General features: G+C 42.1%; 1 protein-coding gene and 1 long non-coding RNA gene across 2 annotated transcripts in view; both read right to left on the bottom strand.

Annotated features, from left to right (window-relative positions):
• The window catches only part of LOC104859205 (deleted in malignant brain tumors 1 protein), a 113523-nt gene that overhangs the window by 89424 nt on the left and 12605 nt on the right, over positions 1–11494 (bottom strand). The window lies entirely within an intron of this gene.
• On the bottom strand, positions 4615–9336 carry LOC104859202. Its single transcript, XR_779307.2, has 4 exons — positions 9160–9336; positions 7459–7497; positions 6960–6995; positions 4615–4663 (listed from the first exon to the last, which is right to left on the bottom strand). It is a non-coding gene; the product is annotated as an uncharacterized LOC104859202 (long non-coding RNA).

Consider the following 11494-nt stretch of genomic DNA (forward strand, 5'->3'; position numbering starts at 1 on the left):
CCTCCACACGGATAACATTGCCCTGCTTGAGAATGCACAGTTTAGAATAAATGCCGAACTTCATGGCCATTTGACCCACTCACTTCCATTCTGACACTGAACTGGCTGCCACCCCCCATCTTTTTCTCAAACCCTCCAGCTTTCTGCTACCCAGGATCCTGCACTAGCCCAGGCCCTGCCTGGCGTGTTCCTCCTGCCCCTTTCTTAACTGCTTCAACCCATCATTCAGTAGCTTCCACCTTCCCTTCCACCTTCCTGTTTTGCTATCTTTATTTTCTTCACCATAAAATAGACTGTCATTTGTGTGTTTGTCCAGTACATGTCTCCCTTTCCTTGAATGTAAGAGGCACGGGGGCAAGGATTTGTGTACTCAGGACCTAGGAGTTTGCTCACTTGCTGACTCTCAAATCAGACTCAGGACCTTCGCAGGACAGTGCTTCCGTAGAGTGGCGTGGGACTGGCCAACACTCCACCTGGTTACTGACTCTGCTGTTGTCTGACCCCAGCACTGAGGCCAGCACATAGGACATTCTGGGGCAGGTGGGCCACACAGATCAGAAAGGACATTTAGGACATTTATAGCCCCCCTGAGGCCCAGAAGCTTCTGGGAGCCACCTTTCTCCCAGATACTGGGGACCGCCAGTATGTCTTTTGGGGCACAATCCTCTGAGGTAAAGAGTAGGATTTTCAGAGCAAAAAGGTTAAGAATGATTATGATGTTACACATCAAGTAAAAGATAAAACATGAAGTATGGCATTAGAGGGATTATTTGGCATCATGTACTGTTTGAATGAATCTGACTAGCAAAAATAGGCTTTTTGCATGTGTCTAAACAGGGATGCAGAGTCTTTTGGGGCACAATCCTCTGAGGTAAAGAGTAGGATTTTCAGAGCAAAAAGGTTAAGAATGATTATGATGTTACACATCAAGTAAAAGATAAAACATGAAGTATGGCATTAGAGGGATTATTTGGCATCATGTACTGTTTGAATGAATCTGACTAGCAAAAATAGGCTTTTTGCATGTGTCTAAACAGGGATGCAGAAGAATAGTATGAAGATCTTGCTTTGGGACATCTTACATTGTTAAATATACTGCGACAAAGGATACCATATTTGTTTACTCTCACTATACCTTTGATAAAGTCATTCCCTTAATTTGAATGCCATTGTTTTGTGAAATAAGCATGTGGTCAAGGAAAAATGAATATATATTAAATAGACTCACTATTCACAAGTGTTCTATTTATACTTTCTAGACTGTGGAATATAGCTACTTGGATAGAAACATAACAGTTAGACAGTCAGACACTTTATCCTTTTCCATCCCTAGTGGCAAAGCTTGAACATGGTAGGTGTGCCCTAATGCTCAATCAATAAATATATTTTAAAAGATAGTTTGGAACTGAGAGATTATCCATCCATCCATCCATCCATCCATCTCTCAAAATACATCAGCACTCAACACTTGAGCACATCCCAAGTTCAGTGTGTCCTAAATAACTCATTGGAAGGAAAGTTCCAGACAAACTAGTGAGCTGCTCCAGGTCATACCAAATTCAGAAATTAAGCCATGCTTTGTGTTTTTTCTCTGTCTTACACAGCCCCTGCCCCCTACCCGGATCTTGGGGATTGAACCCAAGGCCTTCACCATGAACTATATCCCCAACCTTTTTTAAATTAAAAAAAAAATTTATGACAGGGTCTTTCAAGATCACTAAATTGCCCCCAGACCAGGCATAAATTTGTTTCAGCCTCACAGAGTGCTGGGATTACAGGCATGTGACATGACACTTGATGTTTTTTCTGTCTTATACAACCCCTGCCTCCTACCCAGATCTTGGGGATTGAACCCAAGGCCTTCACCATGAACTATATTCCCAACCTTTTTTAAATTAAAAAAGAAATTATGACAGGGTCTTTCAAGATCACTAAATTTTCCCCAGGCCAGGCATAAATTTGTTTCAGCCTCACAGAGTGCTGGGATTACAGGCATGTGACATGACACTTGACTACACAGGTTTTTGACAAGTGGTTGAATTTTCCAATTCCTCTTGGGCCTCCATTCATAGAAGGTGCCACCTTCTTGTCAGTTTCTTACCTGCCAGACAGTGCCACAGTGGCCATAGGGAATGTGGAAGATCAAGTAACGCCCAGTGACTTGGGGGCGACACAGCTTGTCATTTAGGTGGACATTCCAAGAGGAATACCCCAGTCTTCGGAGGTAGCCTCGGTCAACAACTGCTTGGAAGAGGTGGGGCATGCAGAAGAGCTGGGCTGCGGGAGAGGGAGAACTGTCACAAGGAGAACTTGCACTGTGCTTACAGGCCAAAGGTTGGGTGTATGTTTATTTTCTAAAAGTCCCAAGGACACTGCTCTGGGCTGGGGATGGATCAGCTCTCTTAACCCTCTGCCCTTGACTTTCATTGATTTCATTTACATCCTCTATCTTCAAAAAGACTTTGAGGCCATCCATAACACATCCATGGCACATGTCCTGTGGACCATGAGCCAGAGCCTATGTAAGGTTTAAAGGACAGCTCATTTCCCATGTTGAGTCCATCTGGGCCTCTGCATGGAGGAAAGCTGGAGACTGAGTGGAGACATAGAGGGAAGGAGCTTGGATGCAAAGGGTGCTACTTCCCCAACCTCCTAAAGTCTAGCACACAGATGGAAATGAGAGATCTCAGTGTAAACATAGGGGCCAATCCCCCTTAAAGCCTATTCCTTCTTCCCCACTTGGCTGCTCTCCTAGTTCTCCTTTTCGGAAGCTCAGATCGAGGTAGGGAGGATGACTTTACCATTGTCCTTGGGCACAACGGAGTCAGCAGGACCTGGCAATGGGAGAGGATGAGAACAAATGTCAACAGTGCTGAAACACTAGAAGAGGAAACTATGACTGGAAGTAGATGAAAAACAGGTGATTGGCTCACTTGACTTAGCTGTTAAAGCTAAAGAATCAGGTTATGCTGAGGAAAGGGGGGCCCAGAGGTTCCTGGTGGAGCTGGATTCTGGCACAGGTGAAGCAGTGTTGAGGATACACACTTCCTCAAACCCAAGATTTGTTGGAACAAAAAAAATCATAAACACAGAGTTTCAAAGTTTATAGACACTGTCACATGTATGAACTCTGGCTGGTGCCCTTTTCTACACATGTGGTACCCTTGGGATCTCAGGCTGGGCAAGAATGAGTCTCCAACCTTCAAGGGCTCCTCCAGCTCAGAAGCAAGATAGGACAGTCTCCCAGGACAAAGTCTCAGCCTACGAAGCATGGCTGGATAGATTCATTCCACCCCTTTAAATCTCCTGGGTCCCAGGCTCTTGGTTCTTTGAATACTGTACTACATGGAAGGATGCTCTGTTGATGGAGAATCAAAGAAAGGAAAACAGATTGTCATTGGCAGTGGGTTCTCTGACAGCACCAGGACTGGCTTGGACTCAGAAGAGACACCACAAAAACAAGGCCCTTGAAGATTGACTCCAGCGACAGACTCAAACCACTTGGCTCTGCATGATTAATGCTTGTCTCCAGGGAACTCTGGCAGCTTTTCCATTTGGATTCCAGGTCTAATCAAAACAGGGGTAGCATCTACATAAAGGTAAAAGCAAGACCAACAATTGCTTTGATCACCTGTAAAAAACTAAAAATGGAACAGGCAAGGTGAGCTCAGACTTGTGTGAGTCTCAGAATTTCCTAACTCCTTGAGATTTACACAGGACAATTCTGGGCAAACTTAGGACACATACAAGGAAATAGTACAGCCCACCTGTGCAAGTCAGAATGCCAAGAAGTTGGATGACAATAAAATGTATTCCAGGAAAGGTACAGGCCGATCTTGGATGCACAGGACATGAGGAAACCCAGGACACTGTAGGGTGCCTTTTGGCTCCTTTTTTTTTTTTTTGAGTTTTTGAGACAGAGTCTCACTGTGTAGTTGAGACTGACTTGGAACTCACTATGTAGACCAGGCTGGTCTCAAATTCACAGCGATCCTCCTGCCTCAGCTGGGATTACAGGCATGCGCCACCAGGCCTGGCTTTGTATGGTGTCCTTTGGACTTCTGAAGGTTAGGGTAAGGTAATGGAAGGTCCCCCCAGGACTGTGCCCTCGAAGCCCTTTTCAGAGCTTGAAAAGGGACCTGGACAAGTCAAGTTCTATGCTCTTCATCATTTCATGACATTGTAACCTGTTCTTTTGATCTCATAATCTTTTAGCTACATTTCGGAGCAAACCCTGCAATGAGATAAAGGTTACCGACCGGTTGCCAAGCCAGATGATCAAAGCCTTTATGGTCAGCTGTATATTGGCCTGTATGCCTTCGTTATCATAAGAGGTGGGACTCTGACCAAGTCTCATGCTCTGAGGGTGGTGAATTTTGACCTCAGAGATACATGGAGGGAAAGGCTTCCTCAAAGGCGGGTGCTCCTGGGACAGCCTCAGGGACACCTAGGACCTGTCACCTGAGCAGACCACGCCTGCGTCCCCGTGGTGCCCGCAGTTGTGGTGCGCCCAGCCCGTGTGGCTGCAGCTCTCTAGCGCGTCCTCGGCGCCCTTGCAGCTCACATCGTCCAGCAGGATGGGCCCGGAGCCCGGGCCGAAGGTACCGCACCTCTAGGCGGCCCTCGCAGCGGTTCTGCCCGCCCACCAGGCGCAGGGGTGAATCTGCAGGGCAAGAGAAGTTATTAGGAAGAATTAACCCTGGGATGAATTCCGCTTGTGGCTTTGCTACCACTCCCCACCGTGTATTCATTTTCACTGTCTCTCTCTCTCTGCTTCTCTGTCTGTCTCTGTCTTCATCTTTTTCTCAAATTATCTGAAACTCTCAAGGAATGGCCATTATAAGCAAGCCCAGTTTCCTTGACACCGAAGTATCTAATCTTTCAACAAAAATATAAAACGCAATAGCAGAGGGTAGCGGCCTGGAATCCCACTGCTTTGGGAGGCTAAGGCAGAAAGATCACAAGTTCAAATTTCACCTGAGCAGCTCAGCAAGACCTTGTTTCAACAACAACAACAACAACAACAACAACAACAACAACAACAACGACAACGACAAAAAAAAAAAAAGAAAAGAAAAGAAAAAGAAAAAGAAGCAGCAGCAGCTTGGGATGTAGCTCAGTGTGAAGACCCTGAGTTCAATCCCCAATAAGGGATGGGGGTGGATGAAGGATATATATGTAAAAACTCAAACAAAACACTCCAAATCCTCAAAATACAATTGCTCTAAATTGAGGTGCTGCCCTGACTTATCAAACAAAATAGGTTTTGTGAAATTATTTTTGCTCTCCAGGAGTAACTATGAATAAACGTATATTATGTAACCTGGCTATTCTTCTCCTGTGTATTCACTCAAGATCCGTGAAAACATGCCCACAGAAACATTTGTGCATAGCAGGTTTCTCCACAATAACCAGAGCTGGAGACAACCCAAGTGCCCATCCGTAGAGGAAGGGACACATTGTGCTACATGCACGTGGTGGAATGTTACTAAGTAATACAAGGAATATGTTACCAATACATGAAACCATACAGGGGAATCTCACAAACAATTTGTCCCATTTGCCCATCAGTTGGAACCTGGATAAAGAAGATGTGGTTTTTCTATAAAATGGAACCTTACTCAGCCATAAAGAATGAGAAATTAGATTCATTCATAGGAAAATGGATACATATTGAGGATATACTCCTAAGCGAAATAAATAAGTCACACATGTGTTAATACCGAATAGTTTCTCTGGTGTGAAAACTCTAATAGTACATAAGGTCCTAATAAGATAATTGACAATGTGAAATAGGAAGAAAAGGGCTAAAGGTGTAGGGCAAGTGGGAAGGGTAGGGGAAAGGTAATAAGGGAAAAGAAAAAAATATGAGAAAATGGAAATAAAGTGTTTGTAAATGGGGAGGGGAGGAGGGGGTGAAGGGAGGGCAGGGACAAGGGGAAAAAATGAGAACCAAGACCTGTCATGTAAAGGTACAAGATCCCAATGATGAATGTAACTGTACTGTATACCTAAAATGTACCAATAAACTCAATGAGAAAAAAAAGAGAAAGTTTGTCAAGTAAAAAATGTCAGATACAAAAGAGCACTTAATTCTGTATTTGATTCCACATATATGATATCCTAGAAGAAAAAAAAAAGGCAAACTCTAGAGACAGATCAGTGGTTGCCTAGGATGGTCAGAGAGATTTATTGCAAAGGGGCAGGAGGGAACATTTCTGGGTGATGGATATGTTCTGTAGCTTAACTGTGGTGGTTACGTAGTTACATAAATTAGAGCTCAAAGATGTGGGCAACTATTGTATATAAATGGTACTTCAAAAAAGTTGATTTTAAAATTAAAAATAAGCAAAATCCATACAATTGCGTGTTATTAACCAGGACAATGCATTCTGAGAAGGTGTCATTTGATTCTGTTGTTGTACAATATCATTAAAAGACTTTGCACATATTTACACAAAGGAAAGTGGCTGCAGTGTCACCAGGCCACGTCATGAGACCACTGTCACATATGCAGCACGCTGTTATGTAAGCATCACCATGGGGTGCATTACTGTATTTTGCTGACATATCTCACTGACACACATGTGTAAAATGATTTACACATATTAACATTAATTGGTCTGAGGCAGCTTTATCCTTCAGTATTATGCACTGATTGGCACACGAAAGAGGCTCAGTGTATATTAATAATCATAGTAGCATTAATTTCTCTGACTGCAGTATGCTTGGTCTGGGACGGCTGCTCCTTCCTGGCCTAATTGGTTGCTACAGTCTTGGAAGCAAGATTACTGTGTTTGTTTGGCACAGGGACCATGAGCACGGCTCAGAGGTAGAATGCATGTGAGCCTGAGGCCCCGGGTTCCTGTAAACAGTAGGGACTTAAAAAAGAAATATAACCCTAGTGGTATTAATAGATATAGGATCATTTTAATTATTAGGAACAAAACAAAAATTACCAGATGAAGTGATCATTTCTTCCACTGAAATGGTAACTGCAAATAAAAATAAATAAAAGTGTTAAAAATGACCTTCAAACTTATTTATGTTCAAAATTCAAGAGCCAAAAATTTTCTCTAATTTCAGATACCAATACTTTGGTTTAAGTTTCTATTTTGATTTGAATGTAGAAACTTTACTTTCTTAGCATCAAAATGTAACAAACGCTGTTGGATACTCTTTATTCTCCAGTAATAAAATGATTAAGTAGCCATAAAGAAGCACTATAAATATAATGAATTTTTGAAAAGAAAAATAAAAAACATTCGATTTTATAGGAAACATTTTTTCAGGTGTTGAAATGAAGTGAGAAAAGTCAAACTAAATAAGAGAAATGTCATATCCGAGAAGTGTAATTTTATGCTACAAGTATACAAAGCAAGGTAGGACAATTAACAATAGATTTAAGGCAATAAAATAAAATAAACATGCTGATGTAGCAATAGTCTTGATCATTACCAGGTGATGGTGTCACTTTCATTGAAACTGGGACACTGGCTGCCAAAAAAAAATTTTTTTTCTTTTTTTAGTGAAAACAAAGCATTACATTTGGTTTCATTGAAATATTTTACACTGTAGACTACAAATTTATGAAAACAATTTATTTATATGAATTTAAATGTTCAGGAATAAAACAGTTTTTAAGAAGTATGTTTTGCACAGTGGAACAATAACAATTTGCATTTGAGCAACTGCAATGCGCCGGATCATTTATGTCTCTAGTCCTTACAATGACTAATCTAGGTCAGTATTACCACCATTTTAGGGATGAGGAAATGAAAAGTCAGGGGAATCATACAATATGACCAGGTCGCCCAGAATTCAAGCCTGTAAAGTGCCCAAACACATATTCTTTCTACATATTTTGATCTTAAACACATGGTAGGGTAGATACCTGAGGACCTATGTCTTAAGATCACATATACTACTATTCCCTGTGTATGGTAGAAGGGGGAAAATATCATGGAACAGTTGCTTCAGATATGGTTCCATTAGGACATTTATGGGTTTGCAGCTGATATAGCTGGCTCTATCTACCAGCTAGTAGGACAGCATGATGCACATGGAGACATCTTTATGTTCCTGGCTGTATTCTCAGCTCTCTCTCAGAATAACCTTTAAATTGGGATTCAGTCTACCATCAGTGGCACCTTGTAAAATGTACTCCCTGTTGGTTTTACTCCCTAGCTGTGACTCTTCCAGGAGTAGCATCCATTAAGACAGACTTGGATGCAGAAGTCTTAGCCCAATACCTAGCACACACATTAAATGCCATTCACCAAGCTATAACATTGGTGGATGAAACACACCAAATGAAAAAGTAGTTTTACAAAATCCCATGACTTTAGACCTCCTTACAGATGCGAAGGAGCCACTTGTACCATGCTCCACACAACATGTTGTACTTTTATCCCAGATAATCGTGACAATGTGACTGCAGTTTGAGGAGATGGACACAGCAGTCCACCAAATGTCACAGTACCTCTTGCAGAGTTCATGAGATTTATGGAAGTCTGCTATCCTACCCTGGATTCTTCATTTTGTAGTGCCCTTTCTTTTCTCTCCTGCCTTCCTTCCTTCCTCACCTGTTTATTATTGGCATGCCTAATCAGTCTATTTCAAAGATTTTTTTCAGCAACAGGATTGAGACCATTTCACAGGCAGCTGCTAAAGAACACACCAATGCAGTCCTCCCTCTTCAGACCCCAGCCATGACCACCATAGCTTCTAATCAACAGGAACCAGTTAGGGAAGAGATGCACCACCCACCTGCTTTCCTTATCCAACTGCAACCATTCTAGGCAGAACAGAGATCATATTGAACCTCTTCTCCCTGCCGTGCTTGTACACTGACTAAAGGTGTATGATTTGGGTTAAAAAGGCCTGGTGAGTACAGCCATAGCCCATAATTCCTGTCATTATTCAGTCCTGCTCTTGACATGGAACCATGACTCCCTATAGGTCCTCCAGCCTTGCTCCTGGGAAGTAGCCACAACTCCTTTTTAGTGCACTCTCCCCCTTGAAAGTCCCGTTTTGGCTTTTTCTTTACACTCATTACCTTGTGAAAGGCCTTATAGCCCATATGAGAGTTACCCAGTATGGTGTTGGTACCAGGGTGGTCCCTCTTAGGTTGTTCCAAATAAACCTGTCCTGTTGTACCTTTGTTTCTTTCTTCATTTTTTCCTCATAGACATCAATATCACAGGGACTTGGAGGAATCACACCAATTGATTCATTAGCGAAGCCTGGAATCTGAAAGGACCTTGAACGTGAGTTGGGAGTTGGAAGATGTGGCTTTGCCTTTCCTAGTTGTGTGAACTTAGGTAAATGTCTTACTTCTCTGGGACTCATTTTCCTCCAGAATTAGTATGGTTGTTCAATTGTTTTTATTCATTAAGTTTATTGGTACATTTTAGGTATACAATAGGATGACATTCATCATTGCGAATGTATACCTATACATGATACATCTTGGTTCTTATTTTTTCCCTATTCCCCTGCCCTCCTTTCAACCCCTCCATTCCTGGTTGTTCAATTTTTTTACTCCTCTAGGGAGTCCATGACCAGCAGCATTGGCATCAGACAGGAGCCAGATAGATATGTTCAAGCTTTTCCCAGAGCCACTGAATCTGCATCCAGCACATTCTCCAGGATGCTCACACGCAGGCTAACTTTTGAAACTGTTCTAGATAATCTCTACAGGCTCCTTTAGGTTCTGCATTTGAGGTCCTTTTATCCTGATCTTTCTGCCCCCAGCACCTACCCTCACTGTGTTCATTTTATGCCCAGGGATGGAGAGGGCCTGGAATCCTCTAGAGAGTTGTCTGATTTCCCCTTATCGCTCCTTCTCTCCTGGGAAAGCAGGAAATGTTTATTGTGGGTATTTTAATTCCTGCCACACTGGGAATTCTAAGAAAGTTACTCACCAGGGACTGTGAAGGCCGATAGCATACGTTGTGAAAGAGATACTTCACTTGATGTGAGGGTTGTATCTGCAAATAGAGAAGAATATTTTGGGTTGACTAACAGCATATTATCAAATCAAGATAGAACCCAAAATAACATTAAATTACCCCTCGAAGTAGCTACGTCAATATACAAAGATTGTGGAAATAAGAAAATTTTGCCATTATTGTGGTCTCACTTAGCAGTATTTAGTTTTTTTTGTTTTTTTGTGTGTGTGTGTATGCAGGGGTGTGCTTACTAGTTTGAAATATGACCTGTAATACAACACACACAGACAAGCAGGTTAGGTATGGGCCCTCAGACCTGGCATCCCTCGGGCATAGCTGATCAAACCTGGGGCGGTAGGCAGCAGGTTATCCCTGTTGTAGGGGCCGTCTCTGTGTCTCTGGCTGATTGCAAGGGTTGTGGAGCTTTCTGGGCTTCCTGTGAACATTGGGCCTTATGTCCTAGATAGATTATTCAGTACAAATAGGTCCATTCGGGAGAATATCATCTTTTTTATATTAGGATGTAGCACAATGGTAGCTCAGAAGACATCGAGGTTAAGTTGGCATTTTTTGCTCCAGATTGCTGTATTAGGAAAATGTGACAATATTGAGTGATTTTTTTTCCTGAGCACTTCTGTGACAACTGCAGCATTTGCTGGCATTTCCTGCCATTGCCAATGAGGTTCTGCTATCAGTTTTACCCTTCCCAGTCTCTGTTCCCTATCTGCAACCTGTTGTTTTCCTAATACACAGTCAGTAGGGAGGCCAGAGAGCTAATTTTTAAGTAGTTATGTGCACGTAGAAAGAAAGAGAGATAGGCTCTGTAGATTATCTCCATGTGTGTTCAGCACTTTATTTGGGCTTGAACACGGATCTCAACCTGGCTGCATAGAGGACCCCATTGTCCATTTCAAAGTTCTGGTCTGCTTACCAAAGGTAAATTCCATGGAGTGATTCCTAGACAACTAGGGTAGAATCTTAACACAGCAATATCCCTGAGATAGTTAGAGAGAGGATGGGTCAGTTGAAAACTTGTTACCAGTTGTAAGGACCAAATCTGTTGCTGAAATTGAGGTAGGATCTGTCAAAAACAAGCAAAAGTTAAAGAAAATTATAATTAAAAACTATCCTTTTCAATCAAGCTCATTGGTAAAGAATTTTTTTAAAAATGACCCCATTTAAAAATATGTGCCGGCAATCTGATTAGGCTTCATTTCTACTTGATTCTTCTATTCTGTTTCTTTTCACTGAAAGAAATAAGTACTGATGGACGAGGTCTGTGGGGCTGTGACCTAAATTCTCTGGGCTCTAGTTTGTTTGTGTAATAGATCATGTGACCTTGGGTAAGTCCTTTGCATCTTCCAGCTTCAGCTGCTCATTTGAAAGGCTAGTCCATGGCCCAGCAGCATCTGTATCCTATTGTGAAAAATCCAGTCTGTCCAGAATGCACTGAAACAAAATCTGCATTGTAAGAAGATATTCAATTGAGTTAGGTACATATAAAACTCCAAGGAGCACCAAGGATGCAAATGCATATGGCT

This window comes from Fukomys damarensis, unplaced genomic scaffold (genome assembly GCF_012274545.1).
Source record: "Fukomys damarensis isolate Sample0158 unplaced genomic scaffold, DMR_v1.0_HiC HiC_scaffold_8, whole genome shotgun sequence".
Classification (NCBI taxonomy): Eukaryota; Metazoa; Chordata; class Mammalia; order Rodentia; family Bathyergidae; genus Fukomys; species Fukomys damarensis.